Source organism: Neomonachus schauinslandi, chromosome 1 (genome assembly GCF_002201575.2).
Source record: "Neomonachus schauinslandi chromosome 1, ASM220157v2, whole genome shotgun sequence".
NCBI classification, from domain to species: Eukaryota; Metazoa; Chordata; class Mammalia; order Carnivora; family Phocidae; genus Neomonachus; species Neomonachus schauinslandi.
This window is the reverse complement of record NC_058403.1, coordinates 42,489,515-42,513,465: the sequence shown is the minus strand read 5'-3', so window position 1 is coordinate 42,513,465 and position 23,951 is coordinate 42,489,515. Positions and strand designations below refer to the sequence as shown.

Genomic DNA, 23,951 nt, shown 5'->3' with positions numbered 1-23,951 from the left:
TCAAAAAGACAAAAAGTAACAAGTGCTGGCAAGAATGTGGAGAAAAGAAAAACCTCATATGCTATTTGTAGCAATGTAAATTGATTCATCTACTATGGAAAACAGTATGGAAGTTCCTCAAAAAATTAAAAATCAATCCAGCAATTCTACTTCTGAGGATTTATACAAAGGAAATAAAAACACCAATCCAAAAATCTGTATGCACTCTTGTGTTTATGGCAGTATTATTTACAATAGCTAAGACATGGAAGCAACCTAAATGTGCATCAATAGACCAATGAATAGGGAAGATGTGGGGTGTGAGTGTGTGTGTGTGTAGAATAGAATATTAGTTAGCTATAAAAAAAAGGAAGAGATTCTGCCATTTGAGACAACATGGATAGACCTAGAAGGTATTTATGCTAAGTGAAATAAGTCAGATAAAGACAAATACTGTATGATTTCAGTTGTATGTGGAATTTAAAAATAAACAAACAAAACAAGACAGAAACAGACTCATAGATACAGAAAGCTGTTGGTTACCAGGAGTTGGGGGATGGGCAAAATAGGTAAAGAGGATTAAGATGTACAAACTTCCAGTTTTAAAATAAATAAATCATGGGGATATAATACGTAGCATAGGGAATATAGTCAATGATAGTGTAATAACTGTATGGTGACAGGTGGTAACTAGACTTATGGAGATCATTTCATCATGGATAAAAATATTGACTTACAATGATGTACTATTGATATAAACTAATAGGATATTATATGTCATTCTACTTCAGTAAAATATAGAAAGTGACTGTAAATGATAATCTCCATCCCTCATTCTGGGCAAGTGAAAACTGATATGGTTTTCTTTATAAAATAGATTTTGTAGGGGCACCTGGGTGGTACAGTTGGTTAAAAGTCTGACTCTTGGTTTTGGCTCAGGTCATGATCTCAGTGTTGTGAGATGAAGCCCCATGTGGGGCTCCATGCTCAGTGCAAAGTCTGCTTAGGATTCTCTCCCCCTCTCCCTCTGCCCTTCCTGGTCATGCTCACTCATTCTCAGTTTCTCCTTCTCTCAAATAAATAAATAAATCCTTAAAAAAATAAAATAGATTTTGCAAACACACAATCATGAAAATGAAAAGAAAAAAAAGGAACAAAATCTGTGAGGTTATTCTAAGATTATTTATAATGTATGCAATAGATAAACTTCAACCAATACTGTTTTTTGATGCCAAACATGTTGTTTTCTTTTAATTTATAAAATGTATTAAAAAGTTTGCTGTTTATATTGATAAGTATAGCCTATGTAATGAAATAAACATAATTCTTTTTTTTTTTGCCTCAAAAAGTGACACTTATTCAAAGAAAAAGAAAAAAAAATGAGAAGAGTCCATCCCTTGGCTCTCTTCCCTCCCCTTTCCTGTTCCTCTTCAGCCCTCCACAGACTGAACCCTAGGTGGGGCTAGGTACCAAGACAACCCCAAATGAGGTCAGTAACATTCAGAGGCATCTCCTCAATGAAGGTGTAGAAGGTTTCAACATCTTGAAGAATCCTCTTTTCTTCTTCTGTCACCATGTTAATAGCCACACCCTTATAGCCATATCTGTCTACCTTGACCGAGTCTGTGGATATAGTTTTCCTGTTGGTGGGAAGGTCATAGTTGATGACTAAAGAAACCTGCTGTCCATCAATGACTCTGGCCAGCCAGTCTGTGGTAATCAATACTCTGCTAGAGCCAGAGCAGAACTCCCTCATGATAACATCTTATTCCACTTGGTCCATATTTCTGTGCATGGTGGACATGCTGAATTCTCAGGTGTGCATCTTCTTGGTGAGCCAATCAACTTTCCCTCAAGTGTTGAGAAATATGACTGCCTAAGTGATGGTCAGGGTTTCATACAAGTCACAGTTTCCAGCTTCTATTCTTCTCATTCCACATTGATATAGAACTGGCAGATACCCTCCCCAGGGTCAGCTCCTCTTTTTTGATCAGAATCTGAATGGGGTCCCTCATGAACTTTTTAGTTACCTCAAGTACATCAAAAGGCATTGTAGCTGACAGCAAAACCACCTGGGTGTTGCTGTTGAGCTTTTGGAATGTGTCATAGATCTGGTCCTCGAATCCATGGCTTAACATTTTATCAGCTTCATCTAGTACAAATATCTTGATATATTTGGGAAACAGATATCTCCAGTTAAGCATATCAAGCACATGATCTGGGGTATGCATGATGATATGGGGAGCTTCCATCTACAGCTTCTGACCTCAGTATGTACGTTGGTCCCCCCAAGGCAGGCATGGCAAGAGACACCCATGTAATCCTCCAAGGCCATGACTACCTTTTTTGTATCTGCTGAGCCAACTCTCTATTGGGCACCAGGACCAAGGTCTGTGTAGTCTTTAGATCCAATTCAATCTGTTGCAGAATTGGCATGGCAAAAGTGGCTGTTTTCCCAGTCCCAGATTGGGCTTGAGTGATCACATCATAACCCTTGATACAAAGAAGAATGGCTCAATGCTGGATGGCAGAAGGCTTCTCAGAACCATAGGCATAGATGCCACAGAGAAGGGCCTCAGAGAAGTTCATGTCATCAAAGCTGTCAATCTCATTTCAGTTACTCTCAATGACCCCTTCAGCCTCCATCCCATTGGGGCCATTGTCTCTGGATCAGAAATCCTGACCCAAAGACGTGATCCTCAGAAACTCAAATCAACATAATTTTTTAAAAGCTTTTATTTATTTATTTGACAGAGAAAGACAGAGAGCACAAGCAGGGGTGAGTGGGAGAGGGAGAAGCAGGCTCCCCGCTAAGCAGGGAGCCCGATGTGGGACTCAATCCCAGGACCCTGTGATCATGACCTGAACTGAAGGCAGACACTTAAGTGACTGAGCAACCCAGGTGTCCCTCAAGTCAACATAATTCTTAATATTGAATTGAAGGAAAATAAAAACAGAAGAAATACATTTCTTATGATAAAGGGCAGAGTATCGTTAAACATATTCTTACTTGGAACTCACATAAACTTGCTAAAACTCTATACCAATGATTAATTACACTGTCTCATACCAACTGAAGGTTGATATATGTATTGCCATTAAGCACCAATTTTCACCTCAGTAACATTTTTCTCATATTCTCCATCAGATTATTTTTAAATGTTTTGCAAAAATTAGAGATGACAAAATTATAGGCAAATCACATTTCACTGATCGTGAAGATTCAACTCTTATTTTAGGAACATATATTTTTCTTTATCAATGAATTAATTTTTTAAATAACTTTTGCCCAGATGCCCATGTAGCATATAACCATTGACTGTAAGAGCTTCTTTTAAAATTGTCACTTTATGGTAGACATTTTGAATATGATTTCTCTACATATTACATAAACATGGCGAAATTTCAACATTACAAATGTATATGTAATATGTTGTACCAGTTCCCATCAATAAAGGCAAATGTGTTTATAAAATAATGGTGCCTATTTTCAGAAGATAAGTGTGTTTATGTATATATACCTACCTGTTTATCTACTGAGGCATCTCTCTAGACATAACTATTGATAGAGGTTGAATAAAATGGTATCCTAAAATACATATCTTCATACAAATTATTTTTTTCATTTACAATATATTTTGAGTATTTTAAATATATGCTGATGTGGATAAATCGCTTCACTATTAATTACAACAAAATATTCCATTCTTGGGATGTTTGGGTGGTTCAGTCAGTCATGGGACTCTTGATTTTGGCTCAGGTCATGATCTTGGGGTCGTGGATCCAGCCTCACATCAGGCTTCACTCTAAGCAGGAAGTCTGCTTGAGATTTTCTCTCTCTCCCTCTGCCCCCTCTAAAATAAATAAATAAATCTTTAAAAAAATATTCCATTCTTGATATGCTCTATTTCTATAAATTATTTAATTAGCTTATTGGCATTTGAATAATACTATTCAAGAATTTACTACCACAAATATGTCTTGCAATATATCTAAATAAGTAGTAATTATTTTAAAGAAGTGTTTTGGTTAAAAATTAAACTACAACCTAGATGAAAACAATAACAAGGTTTTGTGTTATGGTGTGTGTATATGTGTATGTATGTGTGTGTATGTCTGTGTGTCTATAGGAAAAAAGGATGAAAAAAAAGGAGATAAAATTAAATAGGTACTAATGTCCTTGCAGAGAGTAAAACTGGTCATATTAAACGTCAGCTTTTATTAGAAAATTTAAGTTTAATATTATCTGTCAAATATGTACATAAAATTAATAAGAAAATTTTGAAGTAGAATATGTAGGTTTAAATATTTTAACAGAATGAAGCAATGAAAACTAAAATCACCAAAATATAGGAAATGGCACATATAAAACAAGCAAATAAAATGACAAATAAGACAACATAAAACAAAAATAAGAAATATATTTAAACTCATCAAAAATCAGTATGCATATGAATGGTTTAAGCCTACTGATTAAAACACACTACCTTCCTATTGGAATCTTACTGTCTCCTCTCTAAGGCTATATATTTTTGCACAATAGGATTTTAAAACAAAATGATACAAAAAGTTTAAAAATAAACAGAACAGAAAGATCAACTAAGTATATATGCCAAAATTAAAGTTGATATCATATTATTCATGCTGGAAGAACTAATCAAGTTTTTAAGATGTATAGCATTGAAAAAACAAAGCATTTATATATATTATAAACATATATAAGAAATATAAACATATATATGTATATGAATATATATATAGTTTTCCACACAAATTGACAACCCCATTCCTGTGTCCTTTTGATATGAATACATTCATATTTGATCAGTTCCTTGTGTGCATTTTTCATTTTCTCTATTTTCCCTGTTCTCAGACTTGGAAATAGCTATTTCTTCAAGTCTCACCTCCTCATTATATTGGAGAATGGTTTTTAGAATCAAGATCTGGGTGCTACATGTACATATTACTCCTGGGAGGTCACGGTTTCTAGATTATTTCAGTAGCAAAAAAACAGGGAATATATACACTTTAAATTACAATTTACATTCTTATTTCTAACGCAAATTTAACAAGGTTTTTATTTATTTTATTTAGTACTTTTATGCTATAAAAACTATTTTATTTAATACTTTTATACTATTAAAACTAGTTCCAAATAACCTCAGTATATTTACATACTTTTTTATAACATACATTATGGAATAATTTTAAATTCATTTATAATAATTTACTGTAGTTTAAAAGAATGTACTTTAATGTAGCTTAAAATTACATTGTCAACATTATTACTAACAATAAACCTATTTTGCATTTTTACTGAAAATGTACCAAAAGTATATTTATAGTTCATTTTGTTTACATATATAAATATATATATATATATTCAAATGCATATAGAGAACTGTGTTAAAGTTACTTGAAATATTATTTATGGCTTACAGCTGTATTATCAATTTAATGTAGAGTTGGACTTACTTTCTAATGTTTGTGTTTAATTTTGCATTTATTTTTCCTATTTTCCTAAGATTTATTTATTTATTTGAGAGAGAGAGAGAGAGAGAGAGAGAGAGCACATGAGCACTGCTGGGGGAGAGAGAATCCCAAACAGACTCCCCCACTAAGCAGGGAGCCTGACACAGGGCTGGATCTCACAACCCTGAGATCAGGACACAAGCTGAAACCAAGAGTTGGCCACTCAACCGACTATGCTACCCAGGTACCCCTATTTTTCCTACTTTTTAAGGTATTTTCCTATTTTTGTGGGTGAATTTCATTTTTGGAAATGTAAAAGAAATATGGTTCAAAGTCAAAATCATATAAATGTAACTACTTCTCTGTATTCCCCTTTTTCTAAGTTTTATACAAAATTAAATAGTTCATATTTCATTCTTGTTTCTCTTGAGAAATTAAATATGTATGTTAATCTTATTTAGCTCCTTATAGTAAAGAGCAAGAGCATACTATATTAGCTTTTCCTCCCAACTCCACCCCCCAGAGTTACTCAGTCTGACTTCATCAAGTTCTTCCTTATTCTTTCTCACAATAAAGTGATAGATGAGAGTACCACAATTTAGACTCTAATGACAGGTTCTTTCTTTTATTTCCAATCTCCCTACAAAAATAAACAGAATAATTAAGTCTTGTTAGTTACCGTTTAAACACACACATACACACACACACACACACAGGTATACCAAAAGATTTACACATGTAGAATATGGGTCAATCATTATACACATACTTATATGGAAAAATTCTAAAGGATTTTATGGGTTCCAAACCAGTTTTCAGTATTTCCCTCCTTAAAAAATAGTGATAAAAAGCATGTCTATGTCAATAACATTTCTTCTGGTCTACTCTTGATCTTTGGTGTTTCACTGCTTGATAAGAGAGACTATAATTCTTACAGCATTCTCATTTCTTTTTGCTTATACCTTAGCAAAAAGCATATTCTTTTAGTTTTTTTTCTGTGCTCAAGGGGAATGACCAACGTTTGTCTCTTTATTCTTACATAATCAGCTGTAATTTCTTTTCATAGTGATCAGTGTTCTGTTTCTACAGTGTTCTCTGGATATACTAAAGGAGTAGGATAGAGTGAAAGAATAATCTTCTCATAGCCTGTGTGCTATAACTAAAAATCAGTCTTCATTTTCCTGTTACATAGTGGTATATATGGGGTATTACAAGAACTAATTCTAAAGATGTTTACAAGAATGCATTCAAGTGCCAGGTTTTGCCCTTATTGGCTGTGTTGTCTCAACCATTTTATTTTACTCCTCTAATCTTTGGCTTTGTTGTCTATAACATAGAGAAAACATAATAACATAATGGTTATTTATATAATTATTTGTATATTACTTAATTTATATAATACATAATAATATGACTAGATGATTGTTAGAATTAAATGGGATTATATACATCATATAGGAAATAATCTGACCCATAAGAAATGGTCAGTGTTAGAGCTTATTTGTACAGTTGCTTTATTAGTTGTAATTAAAGCACTCTATGAACACTGTAAGTAATAGCCAGAAAGCTATATGGTAACTTCATGCTAGAATTTAGTTAGCTAGTTATGTTAACATCATTAACATGAAAATGTTTATGACATAAATTTTACTGAAATATAAGAAGATGCAAATTTGCATATAGTATTCAATGTAAAAATAAAAGAATATTAAAGGAACATAAAGTATTACTAAAAAACAAAGAAAGGGTTGTGATATTCCTCATGTGTATACTTTAACATATGAATATATTTTATTTAAGCAATAGGTATTAATATTATAATAAAATAGTAAATAAATTAAAAAAAAAAAAAAACTTACCCAGAAAATCATACCATGTTTTTAAATCATGGGCTTAGGAAATAATTCATCCTTTTTTATCCAAAACACAAATATGTTTTTAAAAACTTAAACTATTACTTATTAACAACATGAAAGTGATCTGCAGATTTTACATAAGAACGTATGCAGACCACCATACTTTGAAGGAGCATCTAAAGCCTTCTCAAATGAAATATCAAGGTTAACTGTTTAAGCCATCTAAGCCATCCCCTCCTTGCTGACTGCACAATATTTATCTTGACAGATGTCAGCTTTATAACGCTTGTGAGAAGTTTGTGGCTTTCATTACCTGGATTTACAATAGTGTGCAACAGAGGCTTAAATTGCACTATGAGCCATGACAGCTGGCAAAAACATGCCAGAGGACAACTTTGTCAAACCTAGAAAGCTCAAGAGAAGCTTAGTGGAGTCAATGAAAAACTTAAAAGTTGCAGAGCCTAGAGAAAAAAAAGAAGAACAAAAAGAAGAAGACAGCTAAGTCTCCAAGTGCCTGCATTGACATTACATGTGCCTATGGACAGAGGAGTAGTGTTAGCTGAAATCATTCAGAATACGGGCAGAGTGTGTATATTAGTTATATGTGTGTTCAGTGGATTTATGTCTATATTTTATCCTCCTATATTTTATGCCTATATTTTAGAAATTGATTTGATTTGCTTCAATTTGTGAATTTGCCAATAAAAAAAGAAAAAGAGAAAGAAACTTCTGTCTCAAGTAATTCCCAAGAAAATAAAATAGGTGAATACAAACTTCCAGTTAGTCTTTGCCTCTTAGAAATTTAAAGAAAGATGAAGATCATCATTTATAGGAAACTGTAGTTCTAAGAAACAAAGGATATTCTCTGAAGTAGAGAGGCAAAAGTAAATTATGAAGTACAATTTCTTTCCCTAATTTGAAGACAATCAGAATATCCTACCGTGGTTGTCATTGAAATATTCTCATTAAAAATAAACTGGCAGTAAAAGTAAACCTACCTATATTGACTTTCGGTACAAAACAACAGTATACTTAAAATAGATATGGCATTGTTCTTTCTTTAAATTGAATTGAAAACAATCTAAAATATTATGCCATGATACTAATCATGATAAACAGAGCTGTAATACATCTTTTAAGCACACTCATGAACAGATACAGGACAAACATTTCATTTAGTTTTTGGTTCTTTTGAGAGTCATTAGAAACAGCTACTATTGGTATTACTTCATTTTTCTTTCCTAACACACATACTCAGACACATACTTTTTGAGGTTTATTAATGTATCGGGATGATTCATATTTATTCACAAGAGTCAGTAGCAAAATAAAAAGCAAAAGGATTATTTTTTACATATATTGGCATTTTACTTGTGTAGTTAAAAAATGGAATAAACACAGATATAAAAGTGGTATTATATACTATCTCAGTTGTAGGGAATTTTATATGTTAATTTGTGATAGAAACTCTATGTAAATAAAATAATTGGAGATTAATATAACAGCATATAAGAATTAGTAGCAAAGGAGATGAAACATGAACATATGCATATAGCTAAGGAAAACGAGGATAGCCTTTGAATTAGTCAGGTTCTCCAAACAAAACAGGTTGTGTGTATATATATAGAGAAAGAGAGAAGAGAGGGTGGGGGGAGAAGTTAAGGGAACTGGCTCACAGAATTGTGGAAGCTGACAAGTGCAAAATCTGCAGTGTACGTCAGCAGCCCAGAGACCCAGAGAAGAGTTGATGTTGCGGTTTCAATCTGAAGACAGACTGGAGGCAGAATTCCCTCTTTCTCAGGTGACGTTAGCCTTTTTTTGTTAAGAACTTCAAATAACTGGATAAGGCCCACCTACACTATGGAGAGTAATTTACTTTACTCAAAGTAAAGGGAACTAAATGTTAATCTCCGCTAGGAAATACTGTCACAACAACATCCGGGTGGTATTCAAATATATGGGTTCTTTGGCCAATTTGACAAATAAAATTAACCATCACACTCTCTCCTTGGGTTGCTTTTTCTGTTCATTGGTTAGTTGATTTTTTTAACTAGTTTTTGAAAGATGTTGCAAGTAGAAGTAATTGGGTAGACAGCTTTCAGATTTAGGTCACTACTCACTATTTCTTACCTATCTGTAGTATACTCAGTAACCTATTTTGTAAAGTTGAGCTCTTCATGATTATTTCACCTTGAGACATAACTAACCAAATCAAGGACACAGTATTAATTTTCACAAATACACTTAATGTTGTGATCTTTAGAACACTACATTAATGAGAAATGACATAGACATTATTCTGAAAGTTTTCTTTTTTTCAGTAATGACTTTATACCATAAGCCCTAATATTATTATTAGGATAATACCATAAAAATATACCATTCTCTTTTTGCTGTTGCTAAAAGTATACTATTCTTTTTTCCCCATTGAAAATTGTCATTAATTATGAAGGGGATTTTCCAAGGATGTCTATATATCAAAAAATATTGCTCAAAAACTATGAAAACCTGTCCAGTTAATCAAAACAATTGGTTGAAAAACTCACTTTAAAAATTTAGGGACATCCAATCGATAAATGTATGGATAAAGAAGATGGTTATGTGTGTATGTGTGTGTATATACATATATATTTATAAATATAAATATATAATGGAATATTACTCAGCAATAAAAAAGAATGAGATCTTGTCATTTGCAACAACACACCTAGAGGATATTATGCTAAGTGAGACAAAGATAAAAACTATGATTTCACTTATATGTGGAATCTTAAAATAATAAAACAAACAAAAAGCAGAAACAGACCCATAAATACAAAGAAATCTGATGGTTGCCAGAGGGGAGGGTGGGAGGGATGGGCAGAATGGATGATGGGGAGTGGGAGATACAGGCTTTCAGTCAGGAAATGAATAAATCATGGGGATAAATGGTACAGCATAGGGAATACAGCCAATGGTATTGTAATAGCGTTGTATGGTGACAGATGGTAGCTGCACTTGTGGTGAGCATAACTATACAGATTTGTCAAATCAATATTTTATATACCTGACACACGTAACATTGTGTGTCAGCTCTACTTCAACTAAAAAATAAAAACTCATAGAAAAAGAGAATAAATAGTGATGTCCACATGTGATTAAAATGGCAAAACTGTCAGCAACTAGCCTCTCCTAATAACTATGATAATTATTTTCAAATAATGCATGATAAGCAAAGCAACACTGTTATCACTGAAAGAAGGAAAAGCTGTCAGATGGCTCTGTAACCTCAGTTTTATGCCTAGAGACCTTTCTGGAGTGCAGCAAGTCCAAATAGAGCAGAAAATCACACTGAGTTGAAACCAAAGAGATCAATGTTATGTTATTGAGGCTATTGGCTTTATGGGGCAAAAACTGAAGAAGAGATTATACAATGAAGGGACTCCAGGGATATGCACAGGAGTTGTCTTGACTGTTTAGCTAAATATTAAGCTGAGAGTTATAGGAGGAGATTCTGCAAGGCTAACCACTCCACAACAAAAGGAAAAAAAGAAAAAGAAAGGGGGGGACGGGGAAAGGAAAGAAAAAAAAACAAAATAAATCTACCAAAGAAGAGCTACTGCAGAGACGTGAGCTGAACAATTGTTTGGGTTTGAACACAGCTGCTAGATGTCCAAATTCCCATGAGCTAGAGTGGAGAGATCTAATTTATACTCCAGGCATTCAGTAAACTCCCAGAAAGGCAATGCATTAAAAATAAGGCATATAGCCCTAGAGAAAGTAACCCCAGACTTATCTCAGAAAAATCTAAAAAGAAGATCAAAACAATCAAGCTCATCTGCAAATTAATCAACTACCTGCCAGAAAAAAACTTAACCTTCTTTTAAGAGAACAAAATCCAAACATTAATAGCCTAACAAATGCAATGTTCAGTACAAAATAGCAAATTACTGATTTTAAAAAGAGGACAAAAGCCAATCAAAAGACACAAACTCAGAAATGATAAGCATGATGGATTTTGCTGACACAGATTTAAAAATACTTTTTACAATTATGTTTAAGAATTTAAAGGCAAGGGGAATTAAAGGAGAAAATAAAGGACTTCAATACAATACAATAATCAATCAAATATATAAGAAAGAGAACCAAATATAAATTACTGGGCTGCAAACATATTCATATAGGGCTAAACAATAAATTCTCTTGAAAAAATGACCTTTAGATGAGCTATTTCAGAATAAATACAAACTGAACTTGAAACCACTTAAAAACTATCTAAATAAAATAGGAAAAAAAAAAGACAAAAAAAAATCAAACAAGGTATCATTGAATTTAGCCAATAGCAAGAACTCTATCATATATGTATTAATATTCCCACATGAATAAAGAGAAATATTAGGGCAGAAAAAAAGACATTTAAAGAAATAGTGGACATTTTTTTCAAATTTTGTGAAATCTATAACCCTAATGATTTGAGCAGCTCAACAAACTCCAATCAGGATAAACACAAAACAAAAACACATTGGAAGATCATAATCAAATTACTAAGAAATGATAATAGAATAGATTAAACACAGTCCAAATAAAAATGAGACATTATATACTAGGAACAAAAATAAGGAATATCACTAACTTCTTAAAAGAAACAATGAAAGCCAGAAGATAATGTTTTAAGGGCCAAAGAAGTAAGAGAGGACTGTCAAAATAAATTTCTTTATTCAGTAATAAATATGCTTCAGAAATGAAAAGAGTATAAACATCTTACAGAGAAAAAACCAAAACTGACAAAATTTATAACTAGGAAACCTGAAAGAGAAAACACTTCAATTTTTAAGAAAGATTTATTTATTTATTTGAGAGAGAGAGAGTGGGAGCAGGGGGAGGGGCAGAGGGAAAGGAAGAGAGAGAATTATAAAGCAGACTCCCCACTGAGCATGGAGCCAGGCATGGGGCTCAATCCCAGGACCCTGAGATCATGTCCTGAGCCAAAATCAAGAGTTGGACACTCAAATGACTGAGCCACCCTGGCGCCCTGAGAAAATACTTTTAAGAGAGTTTTTAATGCAGAAGGAAAATACCATATAGAGATTTGGATGTAGAAAAAATATGAACACTATTTATTGACCTCTTAAAAATAATAGCAATATATTGTGGGATTTAATATATGTATAGATAAAATGTATGAAATCTACAAAGGAAGAAAGGGGCAAATGAATGTATGCTCTTGAAAGGTTTTTATATTATATGTGAAGGAATATAATATTAATTTTATGTAGACTGTGATAACTTTTGATTGAAAACTGTAATTCCTAGAGCCAACACCTAAACAAAGTGATAAAACCAGTACGATATTAAGTAGAATATTTAAAATAAATTTAATCCTAAAGGAAGCAGAAATAGAAAAAGGGGCGCCTGGGTGGCTCAGTTGGTTAAGCGACTGCCTTCGGCTCAGGTCATGATCCTGGAGTCCTGGGATCGAGTCCCACATCGGGCTCCCTGCTCAGCAGGGAATCTGCTTCTCCCTCTGACCCTCCCCCCTCTCATGCTCTATCTCATTCTCTCTCTCAAATAAATAAATAAAATTTAAATAAATAAATAAAAAGAAATAGAAAAAGATAAGACAAATATAAATCAAAGTTGGTAAAGTTAAATATATCAATAATTATTTTTAATTTAAATGAACCGTATACTTCAATAAAATGTAGAAGTGTTTCATTCGGATCCAAAAGCAAGACTAACCTATATGCTATTTATAATACTTGCATTTTAAATATAAAAACAGATAGTGACAAAAAAAAAAGGACAGGAAAACAAAAATCAGCAAGTACTAATAGAAAGTTACCAGGAATATATTGTTGATTGTATTATTATCAGACAAGAGAAACTGGGCAATACCAAGAAAAGTTGCCATAGAGAGGTGAGTCTTTTAATAAGGGAAGGATAAAATCATCAAGGAGACACAACAATTCTGAAAACCTAATAATAGAGCTTTAAGATAGATCAGTCAAAACTGACAACTCTAAGCTGAAAATAGACAAACTAATGTTATTATTGGAGATTTCAACATCTCATCTATAAATAATTGTTAGAAAAACATAAAAAGGGGCGCCTGGGTGGCTCAGTTGTTAAGCGTCTGCCTTTGGCTCGGGTCATGATCCTGGGATCCTGGGATCAAGCCCCACATGGGGCTCTCTCCTCCGCGGGAAGCCTGCTTCTCCCTCTCCCACTCCCCCTACTGGTGTTCCCTCTCTCTCTCTCTCTCTCTCTCTCTGTCAAACTAAAAAATATATATAAAATAAAAAAAAAGGAAAGGAAAACATAAAAAATTAGTAAGAATATGGAATACCTGAACAACCTTCTAACCAAACTGTCATTTATATACTCCCAAAACAGCAGAATACATTTGCCATTGAAAGATACACCATAGATAGTGTGCATAGTGGTAATGATCAATATATAGATCAATAAAAAAGAATAGAGAGTGAAGAAATAATCACAGATCTATAGGATGGATTTATATTCTATAGAAGGCCATGCTGGTTAAATGGAAAAAAAAAGATAGTCTTTCCAATAAATGATACTTAACAACCGAATACCTCTATGGACAAAAAATAAAAACTACACTTCCTCAAAAAAAAAAAAAAAAAAAAAAAAGATGGGAAAACAATTTTGAATAGGCCATTCACAAAAGAAGATTGATGAATGGCCAATAGGCACATGAAAATGTGCTCAAAATTAGTCACTCAGAAATTCAAATTCAAACCATAATGAGATAATACTACCAAATTACTAAATTTGCTAGAATCAAAATGCTTGACAATACCTAGTGTTGACAAGGGTGTGCAGCAAAAAGAACTCTTAGGGATTTCTGATTGAAATGCTCAATGATACAGCCATCATCAACTTGTAAATAAACACATTGTGATATCCTAATTTTACAGAATATTACTCCGTAGCAAAAACAAACATATTTAAACATTGAAAAACATGGATGAATTTCAAAAATCATGTTACATCAAAAAAAACAAACACAAACAAATAAACATCATATCACTTATACAAAATTATAGAAAAGGTGAAATTATAGGGAGAAAAAGGCGATGAGTGGTTCCCAACAGTCCATGCCAGAGGAGGCATGGACTGCAAAGGAGCCCAAAGTTATATTTTAGTTGGTTAGAAATGCTTTGTATCATGATTGATGAGATAAGACTATATATAATTGCCAAAATTCATCAAAGGTACACTTAAAGGGTGAAATTTATTCTAGTTTATTTTTTATACTTTTTTCCAGCTAAAACAAAGTTCATATAATTCAGAAGCTGAGATTATACCTCTTCTTTTGTAAAAATTGAAGCTCACTTTGTCCATGCATATATATTTTCTGTTTCCTTATCACTTTCATGTACAATGGCTACTGATGTGCTTCCACTCCTAATAGCAATTGCACCTTCTTATCAAAGGACCTGCCCTTAAACCTGCCTGATCATATTCTACCTGTTTTAACAGGTGGGTAAGCCAGCATCCCCTCAGCCTTTTGTAACCCAGAGATTGACAAATGTGTCAGCTCCTCTCTGTCTTGTCAGAGCCACTCTGAATTGCTACTTACACTATTCCAAGAGATCTCTGCACAATGAAACTAAAATTTTCCTACAAAGGACTTTGTCTTTACTGAACCTTGCCCCAGTTGAGCAATTTCCTTACTCTCCTTCTGATTTTTACTAGAAACCTCTTAATTACTTATACATAAATGTTTATACTTGGATCTTCATTGATTTAACCCAACCTAAGTAAAAGAAGACATTCTTTGGTACTATTCACAAGTCTCCCAGTTGAAAGAAGAAAATCCAATTAGACTCAGATAAAGTTTAAAATGAAAAAGAATTGTGTTGGCAGAAGTGCCTGGACTGTCAAGACTCTCGTGATCTCTTATAAATCTTTCTTTTTCTTTATATCAACCTAAATTTTCTTCTATTGCATAGAGTTACCTCTACACAATTTATGGGGAGATGAGGAAGGAGTAGTAAATACATCACAACCAGAGAATATCTGAAACCAACTCTGCAAGACCTAAAGTGACAGTGAAGAGCTTTATTGTTAAGCTGCTATATCTTAGGGATGTAAAGTAAATGTTTCTGTGTTTGTTTTAAATATTGTTTTCTCTTTCTAATGTGTTTCTATAGAAAAATACATATTGAGATACACTTGAGATACTGGCTTTACTGAAGGACAGGGAACACACTGCATTGTATATGGCAGGCATTTATTAAATATTTGTTAATTTCTTGTTGAATCATAGTAAAAAAGTGGTCTTAAAAAAAAAAGATGATGAAAATCCTCTGGTAGAAATCTGTTAAGCACAAAAATATTCATAGTGTTTATTACTTTAAAAAACAAATGCATTTTTCATTATTCTTAGGTTGTAGAATCCAAGTTTTTCTCGCCAATGTGTAGGCACTGATCTTCATAAAATGAGAAGGGAATAGCAATAAAGCAACAAAGTTGAGTTTTACTTGGTTGTTTGATTTCATTTTGTACTAAAATAGTATTTTTGAGTGTGTTTACTTCAACTGATTATGGGGCAGACTATACATATGGAATATTGTAGGGATTTTGGGGGTCAAAAAGCATGAAACATCTGCATTATATAAAATGTATTGTTTTGAAATTTTTGTCTATCGCATTCGTATTTTTCATGATCAAATGTTTCACAAGTTGTCTAAATAATTATTTTCTATTAAGATGATAATCAACTGAAAAGGGAAAAATGGAGAATGTTAAAATACCTCTGCTTAGGAGGAGGAAATTACAAACAGTACAGCTACCTCTTTAAAGTAATACTAACTACAGGGGTGCCTGGGTGGCTCAGTCAGTTAAGTGTCTGCCTTCGGTTCAAGTCATGATCCCAGGGTCCTGGGATTGAGCCCTGCATCAGGCTCTCTGCTCAGCTGGGAGTCTGCTTCTCCCTCTCCCTCTGCCTGCCACTCCCCCTGCTTGTGTTCTCTCCCTCTTTCCCTGTCAAATAAGTAAATAAAATCTTTAAAAAAGATAATACTAACTACAAATTTACCTTCTCCACTACTGGAATTATGTTTAGAAATATATACCAGATGCCATCAGGTTTTCTGTTATGGCATCAAAATCCATAACCACAAAAAATAAGAAATATTAATATTTTGAAATGATCCCTGAATGGCCTAATGTGATATTGAAGTATGTGATGTTTTGAAGGTAAATAATTATGAAGATGCTGATAATAACATTAATGATAGTAGCCAACGAGGGAGAAACTAGGAAAGGAAAATGTAGCAATGAAGGAGAATGAAGTTGGGAGGGACAATAGGTGAGGATGAGGAGAAAATGTAGGAAATGTAGAGAAAGGGGATGTAGGAAATAGGTGTCAGGGGAAGCAAAGACAAAAATAATTATTTTATTAATTTTATTAAAATTAGTTGAACACTTTAGTAATTACTTTATTGGTCCTTAAGAATTTAGAAAATTACCTTTAATTTCACTCAATACTTCTTTTGATTTTTTGTATATGAGGGTTTTTTTTTTTAAGTGAGGAACAAGACAATGTATTTAATAATTAAGATTCTAGTTTTAAAATGTCAGTGTCATGTGATAAATATCAACATATATATATCTGTATCCATATATATAATACACATACATTCAGATAGGCTTATATACTCTTATCCATAAGTGTAAGTATGTGCATATAGACATTGAATTAAACAATTTTCTTTCTAGAATAAACCACGTTTTCCTTCATTATAATTCAAAAATTTCAGATAAATTTGAACACAGATTTTGAAAGAATTTCTTATATACCTGCCATGAAAACTGAATTTGGTAACTCTTCTCTCATTATTCTTATATATAGAGACAGTGTAGGACTTCACCCTTAGCAGTCTCTGTATAAAGCTTTTTATTGTTTTTTTTTTTTAAAGATTTTATTTATTTATTTGAGAGAGAGAGAATGAGAGACAGAGAGCATGAGAGGGAGGAGGGTCAGAGGGAGAAGCAGACTCCCCGCCGAGCAGGGAGCCCAATGCGGGACTCGATCCCGGGACTCCAGGATCATGACCTAAGCCGAAGGCAGTCGCTTAACCAACTGAGCCACCCAGGCGCCCAGCTTTTTATTGTTTTTGACATTGATAATCGGCAGGTTGATTTCTTGGTAGTATTGACAATATGTGCCAATATAACACTCAGGGAATAAATGACATATCCTGGGGTGGCCTTACAGGCAAAGTACTTATAAATTAAGTCAAACTTGGAATAAGTGGTACCAGGAAAGTAATGCAAATTGAAAAGTGATAAAAATCCTAGTAAATGGCTACTTTGCAAAATAAATGCACAACTAAGTTAGCATGAAATACAAATATGCATTAGAAGAAAACAAAATTTCCCATGAAATATGCAAAATGTCTGTTACTTTTTAGGTTGGCTTTTAAGAGTTAATTTATATTCAGAGAGACCTGCATAGTTCTATTCTCCCTGCATAGTTCAATGACATAAGTAAGGGACAAGGAACGCTGGGTATGTGGACAATAATTTTTTAAAAAATGCAGTCAGTGTTCAACACTCTAAGCTTCCAAGCTAAATACAAACTTTAAAGATTCTCAGAACCTGGGGATTCCTCCTCAGCAAAACTTTTGCATTACTCCTCAGGGGAAGAAGAAAAAAAAGGTAACTCAAACCACTGAGGTATTGATTAATGTATGTACTAGGCCAAAGACATAGCTGCAGTTGGGCCTACACAGAAGATTGTTCTGTTCTTACTAGGAAAGCTAACAGGTTTGTGTGGAGTCTCAAAATATCTGAATAAGCAAAATGCATGTTCCTGTTCACTTCTTCCAGGTCCTTTCTATCAGATTCAGGTTATATTCTCAGTCACCTGCTTATTCCCAAGTCTTTGATCTCAAGGATGATATTCTTATCTCATTGAACAAATGTAAAACTATTAGAAATTAAAACACACGTTTAATCAGATTACGTCACAAAGTACAGATTTAATTGTACCATTTAAGACAAACCATTTTTAGTCTATAAATCTTGAATGTTAATATAAACTTACTTTTTGCTGAGGAGGATAGTAATACTTGTATATAGCTCATCTTCTTGTTTTTCTTATATATTAAGCCAAAATATGCTGAGTATCTATTTCTAAATGTCATGATAAATTAAAATTCTATCAATTGTTCTTTTTTTTCTCCTAGAAGATAAAAATATTTTTCTACTTGTAGTTTAGAAGAAATTTTGTGCCATTCTAAATCCAACTCCAGGGGCAGAAAAGTACTCAGAAAGTTTAACAACTAGTCTCAAAAATGGCATAGAACCAAAAATTATACAAAAATAAAGGACTAATGTGTAGAAAGAATGTGCTTATCTGAAAAAATATAAAACTATAAAGACTCTATAAATTGGCAAAGGATCCTACATGCAAAAATTAAAATTACAAACTGTGATAGTGATTAGACACTAAATCTCTTATAAAACTGAATTTTTTTAAAAAAAGGGAGGAAGATGATTTTCCCAAAATATGTAATAAACCTGTATATGCACAGGTACACACGCATGCGTGTGCGCACGTGCGCGCACACACACAGAGAAATATTCACACAATATTATTTTCTCTTTCTATGGCCATACTTTCTAGAGTAGCATCAGTGTCTTCATTTTTCCTTTCGGTAGAACTACTTCTAAGCACCTGAACAGACTGAATATTTGAGGTATGTTTGAAAAAATTCTTTTGAAGAAAAAATGTTTGCAAAATAATATTAATAATCAGTATGCACCTATAGTGTCTCTCACTAAATACCTAAAAACATTGTCTATTTTGATAAACAGAAATATTTGTTTTTTAAATCTAAAACATCATATGTCATAGTTATCAAACATCCTTGATTTAAAATTTCATGCAGTAGGGAGGCTTAGAATAGAGGGAGAGAGTATTGTTAGACTTTGACTAACTTTGAGTAGAGTTACTTAGTGTCCATAGTTGTCACAACACAGTAAAAGTCATTATTGAGCTACTAGCTAGACAGTGTAGGGGAGAATTACAAATAATGTGGGAAGAAAATTGTTTTAAAGAGGAAATTAAGGAACGGATGAATAAACAAGATTAGAAGAGTCAGGGAAAGATTTGGGTTTCAGAATATAGCTTCAGAAAGTTCCAAAACATTGAGTAAATAAAGCCAATATTTTAGATTTATAGTTTTTAAGAATTGTGATCAAATATATAAAAAGTATGTATCTAAATAACATAATTTTAAAGCAGTTTTAGTTCATTTATTTTATCTGACCCCAATCATCTTGATATTTGAGATTCTTTGCAATATTTTAAATTTTGCATGGAAGGTTTTTGGAAGTCCCATTTCTATAACTTTACTAAAGCCAAATTTGCTCATGAGACTAATGGGGGGAGAAAAGGAAAACCTTGGGTGTGCCTTGTTTTAATGATAACACATTCTGGATAATTGAAATATTTAATTTGGAAGAAAAAGTTGACAGGCAGCAACATTTATGCAGCACTCACAACTGCATGCATAATAGATGCCAAGCAGTAAAACAACTTCAGTAATTATCATGCATAGCATTTTGAATACTATGATGTTCAGTAAAAGAGAAAAATGTAGAAAACCTATATTTTTTAAATATACATTCATAATGAAAATATTGAGATCCTTTTAAACTAACTTTGTCACTTACTGAATTCCGTTTTTATGTATCATCTATTTAAATGGCCTATATACAATTTGCTCTCAAAATTTTAGGGGCGCCTGGGTGGCTCAGTCATTAAGCAACTGCCTTCGGCTCAGGTCATGATCCCAGGGTCCTGGGATCGAGCCCCACATCAGGCTCCCTCCCTGGCAGGAAGCCTGCTTCTCCCTCTCCCGCTCCCCCGCTTGTGTTCCCTCTCTCGCTGTCTCTCTCTGTCAAATAAATAAATAAAATCTTTAAAAATAAATAAATAAATAAATAAATAAATAGCCTGTTCATTCCTTTAAAAAAAAATTATGAGTTTCTTATCAGAATGTAATTTATTCATTTACTATTTGCATAAAGCATGCAAGTTGTGCTTATGATCTGTATTAACACAGCTAATGTTAAATAGCTGTTGTATGATAGCTGTAAGTGCTATTAAAATGTGTTGATACACAAAGAAAATATTTATTAAATTTTCTAATGTTTGTGTAAATTAAGTCTATTATATGAGTTATACAAAGACAAAAAATACCTTATCTCTAAGTTATTTTACCAATCAAATTTCTGAGGTAGCATTGCAAAGCAGCTTCGGTACTTAGAAAATTGAATATAAATGCTCTCCTCATGCCTTTTGTAATCAAAGAAACAGAATAGCAGATAGGTGGAAGAATGAGTCTACAAAATATTTTCTAGAAATAATAAAAAGTGCAAGACTCACAATGATTTGAACACTTACGCCATACAGTACATTTTGTGCTTTTGTGCTATGTCTTTAATAGAGTTATCTACATGAAATATAAGATTTTGTATGCTGTCAAATATGTGGTATCATTAAATGCTTTAAAATACCATATAAAATAATGATTGTTCCTACACTTTGCCAAACACGTGGATAAAAATTTTAAAAGTACAGTTAATCATGTGACTGTTATTAATCATGTGACAGCAATTGGCATCATGCAGATAAACTATCTGGTTGATTGACTAAAATTTTAAACTTTTCATAGGTCTCCATAGCATATAAATGTGTCAAAGATTCTCAACATTAAAAAAAAAAAAAACCAGCTTTGCTGTCATGTTTTAAAATACAGTGATGCACAAAGTATAGTACAGGGCTCTAAAAAAGCTTTTAAAAATAGTTAATAAATATTTACCAGGTTTCATTGAGATTTTTCTCTTGTTATTTTGCACATATGATTTCTCAGAAAATTTGACAGTTAGCTTTCTGTAATTGTATTCTATGTATATTTAATCCCTCTTCACTTTCTGCTTTGGACTTGACCTATATGCATTGGTGGCCACCTTGATGTTAAAAGTGTTATACGGTTTCAATGACTGACTATCCCACTAAACAGAGAATTTAAACTTAACATATCTTAAAAATATTCATCCTTCTATATTCTGGAAAAGATCTTTTATTTCTACTATTTAATATGTCTAATTATAAAATAATATATATTATATATACATTTTTATATATGTAATATGTTATACGTATATAATATGTATACAATACATGTCATATATAACATATTTCATATAATGTTACATGTATAATATATATTATGATATATTTTCATATATGGCACATATATTTTTATATATAATATATATTTACATATACCATACATTATATATAATATATAATATATATTTTATATATGCCACATATTATATATGCATTATATATTATATACAATATACATGTATGTAAAACCCCTACCAAAAAATATGATATTATAAAAGAAAATCAGGGAATATAAGCTAGCAGTAACACATATGGAAAGTAACCACAATTAACTTTCCGGAAATATACACTCAAACAAGATTTTGTTTGCACATGTATGCACATGTGCACACATAAACATGTAGGTATTTCAATTTTGAACCAAATTAGGCTAATAAAATATAGAGTTTCAGAATGTATTTTTTCCAGGTTTTTATTTAAATTCCAGTTAGTTAACTTATAGTGTTAATATTTGTTTCAGCAGAATGTACTTTTTTACTTAAAATTTTAAGATTTTGGAGTAATAATTCCTATGGAAATATGTTTTTTCCACCCTTAAAAGGAAATACACAACTTACTATTTATAGGTAGCCATAGAACATTTAAGAATATTTTTGAGTACTTTGCATATTCTTTTACAGGGTTAATGGAGGCAGAACTTATGATGTCAAAGTAAAAAGGTTTCCGCACAATACACGTTTCAATTTAGAAAACACTTTTCTCCTCCTACTAATTATCTGAGTATTTTAAGTATGTTCCATTCTCCTCCAATAAACTATATATTCCTTCACATGAGAAATGTGTTATATCTCATTCATCTTTGCATTCCTTTGTGAAGTGTGTATTAGTTGATGAAGTTTTTATTGAATTAGAAAGTACCACTCTGATTAGTCATTGGATTTATGTGTACAGATGAGGATCAGATACATTCTATTTCTTTTATTATTCCAAGTATAATCCATGAGTACCTGTTTTTGTCACCGCACCTGTTTGTTTTTATTGTGGACCTAACAGAATTGTCTCTGTTTATACTATTTTGCTAATCCTACTGTGTCTGTTTTTAAACAGTTAATAGTTGCTATTTTTAACAATTACTGTTTTTAAACAGGATATTTACTGTTTAGTTATTATTGATAAAAATCAAAGGACACTAATATACTGAAACTAAGATAGCATTAGAAGTCAAGGAAAATGTTAGAGTCAGAGGACCCTGAGCTCACTTCCTCCCACAGACATACTGAGGTTACAACTACATATAATGTAACTCACTATGAAAATGACCTGAACACTAATAGAACAGCACTTCCACAGCTAAAGATATAAAGAGAAAGCCACAGTGAGAAGAGTAGGAGGGGCAGAGACATGATTGGGAACCAAACCCCCTGTTCAGTGACCCACAAGCAGGAGAGATATCACAAGCATGGAGATTCTCCCTGAGGAGCAAGAAAATCAAGCCCTACATCAGGCACACCCCACCCTGGGGAATCTGTATGGGTGATATTATGGGGAATCTGTATGGGATTCATTATGGGGAATCCCATAATGTCTGGCTTTGAAAATCAATGGGGCTTAACTGCATGAAACCAAAGATTTATAAGAAATTCAGACTCTGCTCTTAACGGGCCAGCACACTATATCACTTAATCTGAGAACCAGCACAGAGGCAGCAATTTCAAAAGAGCATGGGTTATAAGTGTAGGCCATTTGTTGACTAATTTTAAGATGTGCTGGATGGGCAGGGAACTGTAGGAACTTTCTCCAGGAATGGAAGTGCTCTTGGGCACGTCATATAATATATTACATGTATAATATATATAATACATTTTATATATGGCATATATATATTTATATATATGTATTTTATATATATGCCATATATTATACATAGTATATACTTTATATATAATATATAGTATATATTTTATATATATGCCATATATTATATATGTATTATATATTATATACAATATACATGTATGTAAAATCCCTACCAAAAAATATGATAATATAAAAGAAAATCAGGGAATATAAGCTAGCAGCAACACAAATGTTGCCTTCCTTTCAGCCTAATTGGCCTGATGATGGTGGAAGCCCATTCTGGCACTTCCCATTTAATTTGCTGATGCTGCACCCACCCCAGTGTTGCCATGCAAACCCAGCCCACATACAAACCTACCTTTGCAAAGTGCATACCTTCCTGCCACACCCAGTGGACAGCAGTAGTCAGGACCAGCATCCCCCACAGTGACTACCACCCCACCACACCCAGTGGACAGCCATGGCCAGAACCAGTGCCACTACAAAGCACATTCTGCCAACCTGCACACCTACCAACAGTTATAGCCAGAACTCTCAGTGAGCTATACCAAGAGATAATCCTACCTACCAGCATGCCTGCACCAGCTACAGATGGGCCTCCAGCCGGCCATGCTGGGGGCCAACCCCAC

General features: G+C 32.9%; 1 pseudogene; it reads right to left on the bottom strand.

Moving 5' to 3' along the window:
- Positions 1-1,441: 1,441 nt before the first annotated feature.
- Positions 1,442-23,740, bottom strand: LOC110578443 (annotated as a pseudogene).
- Positions 23,741-23,951: the final 211 nt, after the last annotated feature.